Source organism: Dermacentor albipictus, unplaced genomic scaffold, assembly GCF_038994185.2.
Source record: "Dermacentor albipictus isolate Rhodes 1998 colony unplaced genomic scaffold, USDA_Dalb.pri_finalv2 scaffold_15, whole genome shotgun sequence".
In the NCBI taxonomy this organism is placed as follows: Eukaryota; Metazoa; Arthropoda; class Arachnida; order Ixodida; family Ixodidae; genus Dermacentor; species Dermacentor albipictus.
In genome coordinates, this window is record NW_027225569.1 from 5,479,091 (window position 1) to 5,483,710 (window position 4,620).

General features: G+C 43.0%; 1 long non-coding RNA gene across 1 annotated transcript; it reads left to right on the forward strand.

Annotated features, from left to right (window-relative positions):
• The first annotated feature begins 290 nt into the window (after nucleotides 1-290).
• On the forward strand, nucleotides 291-4,384 carry LOC139051912 (uncharacterized). Its single transcript, XR_011509597.1, has 3 exons — nucleotides 291-677; nucleotides 1,448-1,534; nucleotides 4,190-4,384. It is a non-coding gene; the product is annotated as an uncharacterized lncRNA (long non-coding RNA).
• Nucleotides 4,385-4,620: the final 236 nt, after the last annotated feature.

A 4,620-nucleotide genomic window follows, 5' to 3' on the forward strand; every position in this document is an offset into this window, starting at 1 on the left:
CGTCACCGCAACGGCTTTCTATAGGGTTAACATTTTTAGATCTCGAAGGCCATGCTTTTGCTGGCTGCAGATAGCCGAAGCGATTCAAATTGAAAATGCGTTATAGAATTTCTTTCTATGCCAAGCTATAGCTTACAATATAGACTTATCTTTGGTTCTCTTTGTCTTGCAACAGCTATGCGCAATTAGGCAGCCGCACAAATCCTCAGATGACGCTAGCCGAGACATTGGCTGGCCCCAACCGACCTGTTCGTGGCGCCACCTACCGTCCCGTTTCCTATCCAATCCAATCCAATCAGTCTGTCGCTCTGTTTTCGAGTCGGTCGGGTGTGCGAGCTGCAACGATGTGCTTGTTAGATCGTGTGTTTTTGTGTTTGCTGTAACCAAATGTGACTTAGTTCGCGTGCGCATAAGCGCCACAGACAGCTTGTGTCTCGCTGCAAACTCGCCGTGTGCGTGGCGCGCCAGCGAAATGTGGACCAACGATGTTCATGCTGTCGAGTGCGTTCCCTTTGTCTCTGGTTGTCGTGGAAAGTTGGGTGGACGTCGCGAAGAAATAATGCGTGTTGTTAGCGTGCCACTGCTCGTCCACTATGCACCGGTATGTCTGCTGGGAGTAGCATCGAAGCACTGGCAACTTGGAGGGCGCTTTTCGACCGCGTCGGGCCGTTCAAAAGGTGAGTAACCGTGCATGCTAACTACACACGTGTTGTGCGTGCTTCTCGTGTGGGCATAGGGTGCCTTGCGAACGTAGGAAAGAGAACTCCCACGACAACAGTGAAACCTATGCCGATGCTTGCTGGGTGTCAGAGTTTAGTTGCGCGAATTAATTGCCATAATGCAGAATTGAAAATCTTGATAAGCGTTTTCTTCTGATGAGAAAGATTACGTTCAGAAATAATCGTGTTCATCATGCGCGCTTGTGCGTGAGCTCCCGTTTTTCTGCTGAAGTCGCATGATAACGACTCATCTACCTCTTGACCGATTCTTACTGCTATGACGTTTCCTCGCTTATAAATGATTCGACGTTGTAGATAATCTCTGCTTACAAGGTTTTCGATTTACGAGCAGTATTGGGGAAAAAAAATGTAAGCAATCACAGCGTGCTACTAGTACAGGTTTGTTTTGAAGGGGTGTTGCCATAACTTCGACGTAAGTAAACATTACAAGGGATAGTTACTTAAAGTTATGAAAGAAACTCTAGAATCGTTATGTAAACAAACATTCATGTAATGCGCTGCTGCTCCTGCGTGTGAAATTTTGCCTTGTTGAAGGGGTCCCTGTTATCGTGACATTCATCAGTAACTTTGACTTTGTGCTCTGTTGCCACCCTGCACCAGTGCAGGCATTGTTTTCATGACTGTTTTTACATGCTCCTTGCATGTGTTCACTATGTGATAGTCTTACTGTGCCACAGCTATAAGTTAACACAGAATTCTCTTTGTAGTGGTGAAGCCGTGACCCACAACAGTGTCCACATAACCCGTGGCCATGGCTGCAGCAACACGGCGTGTAATCTGGATGGATATGTCAGGTATGCTTTAAGTGTACGTGTTCACAAAAGTAGGATCTCGGTATCTTTAGTGGATAAGTGTATCGACATATTACTTAATGCATCTTGCTAAATAGGCTAAATATTTCTGCAACATCATTCCACTTGCTGCTTATTTGTGTTTGTAGATATTATGCACACATTATCTTGTTCTGTTAAAACTACACTTCGCATGTCCTGACGTTTAGTATTTTTCTCGCATCAATTGCTTTGCTGCAAGTCCATTTTATTTTTGCCTATTACACAGTATGTTTCTTTTTATCTTGGTTTTATTTGTTTGGAACTGTTTCTTATGCTGTAGCCCATATTTCCCTGTTTTCCTTTCTGCTTATGATACACACATGTGCTGTTTTTGTCCATGTAAGAATTCGAAGTGTAGTGTGTCATATATGTCACAGGTCTAAGCACGCAGTGTGCCTACCATTGTTTAACATTGATATTTACAATCATGTCTGTCTTGTTCTCAGAATAACTGTCACTGGCAAATACACATTTGATGAACTAGAATTTCTTGAAATGAAATAGGAAGGCCAGTATTCATTGTGCCGCAGTTACTTAAGTAGTGAGGTGTTTTCTGGTAAGCTTTCTATTTTTTCTCTCACTTTCTTCGTATTCTTTTCTTTGCAAACTGCCCTTATTCATGCTGGTAGGCATTGTAGCAGTTGTGAGTGTGTTTACTGCAGCAATGTCACAGCTAGTTTGCACACACTACAGGATGCCAACAGATACCCATCACTGTTTTTGTGCATTTCTGAGAACCAGCTGTGTCCACTCGGCGAAACTTGTAGTGTCCATTTGAATTTACCAATCAGTTCATGTAACATTTCAGGACAAAATTTACGCAGTGAGAGAAGGGAGACTATGCAACATGACCTTGGCTAACAACTGACTGTTTAAGTTGTTGGAAGGACTAACAAAAATAGCACTGGATGTGCACTTGTGTTGTGCACCAGTTAATTTGAGAGGGATGGCAGAAGTTATAATTCAAAGGCATAAAATCATGGTAAATGGTGTCTGCATAAAAAGAAGTAAATAGGCACAGACTAATTTCTATCCCTTGTAATCTACAAAGGATGCCTTTCTTCATGCATTGATAATGGGGGCTGGCTCACACTTATTGTTATTTATGTGGTGCGCCTGACTGATTTCTCTTGCCAATTTTCAGCCATGGGTGAAAACAGATAAACAATCCTAATCTGGCCTGAAGCCCCATTGCAGATATGTGTGGCCAAGTCGGACGAGCATACTGGTCTTTTGAATGAAATATGGTGATCTCACAGGTACATATTTAGGCACCAGCCAGTCTGCGCTATGTACATTTGACCACATGTGAAAGGAATACAGCACAGTGCCTCTGACACGCACTGGACAAATTTGGTACTACCTTTAACCAAGCAAGCCTCGCTTGCCTCCTTGCATTTCTCGATTCAATTTTCAATTCAATCACTTCATGTAACTTTTCAGGACAAAATTTGCGCAGCGAGGGAAGGGAGACCATACAAGATGACTGTTGTGCATATGCTGCCTAATTTATTTTTGCTGAAAATATACGTGCATTGCAGTCCACAAGTGAATTGACAAAGGCACCCAGGCATTGGAGGCTTGCTTAGTTAAAAATACCCAAAATTTGTCTCGTATCTTTCAGGGTTAATGTAGGCTACTCTTTTGATCACGTGCATATTTGGTCCAATGTACATCGGGCACGCTGACTAGCCGGTGCCTCAGCATGCGCCTAGGAGAGCACCATAATTCACTCAAAGGACCAGTGTGCTCGTCTTATTTGACCATGCATTGACACGACAAGCTGTGCACTGGATTTAGCTTGTTTATCTGTTTCGTTCGCCTATGGCAACCGACTGATACAACAAAATCAGTGAAGAATACCACACCCAAAAATGGGACGTGTGTCAGTCGACGCTCGTTATGATTGCATGACAAAGAGGAATACTCTCTAATGACGTGGCATAGCAACCACCATGCTTATTTATTAAATTATTTTTATGCAAGCTTGTTTGTCATGCTTCTACGCATTTGTTTTTCAACTTGTGCCCTCCCTCTGAAAGCAGTGCTCGGGTGTAAATGATAAAAAACCCCAGACATGGTGTGGTGTATTTCTTGAATGGGATATATGCCATCATTCAGGAGGCCAACACATGCATGACATAGTAGGCTTGGAATGTATGAGAACTGTGCCCGTAGCTGATGCAAATATTCTATAACGACTGGCACTTGGATGTCTCTGGGATGCATTGGGTTGCCCATACACAAACACTCCTACGCTCATTTCCATTTCAAGTAATTAGTGAGAATTTCTCATTCACGCTAGCAATCCACAGACACTGCTGTCCTTTGTCAAGTGGAAACCGATATAGCTGAAGTAGTTCACGACATGTACACACGCCACAGCTGATCCATGTTGCACATTTGTTCAGCCAAGAGCAATTTCTGCTTACTGTAGTTACTGCTGCACCCAAAGGCCACACAGTGGTTCCTCAACTTTGTGTGAACCGACACCACATAAATTTTTCGCAGAACTAGCTATAACGTCTCCAGACCGTTCTGCAGCAAGTGATACAGCGTGTATTTCTGTGGTTGATTGCCAAGTTTTGTTAATTATCTGTCCTTTCTACCATGCAGGGTACACATGCACTTACTTCAAGATGACGACACTCCACCTCAAGAACAGCCTCTCTTCAGTGATAAGTAGCGAGATTAAATGAAAGGGAGATATCACATCCGTAACCAGGCTGATACTGTGTTTTCCTTTCATTTAACCTCCTTCTGCATTTAAGGAAGCATTGATATGCCCAATAAATGTTTTTGTTAAATTTCTTTCGTTGAGTAATGTCTAACATGCAGCATATGTAGGGCCCATGTACATGTCAGAAGTGCTGCATCTTCACTGGACATACATGCATACAGGCTGCATATATATAGCACCAAAGATAGTCACGCACAGGTAACATATTTAAATAAGGTCTGACTGCCATTGGGACACATGAGAAAATGTTACCACACGTGGTGGCCAATTTTGTTATAGGAGTAATACGAGCACCGGCAGTCTAATG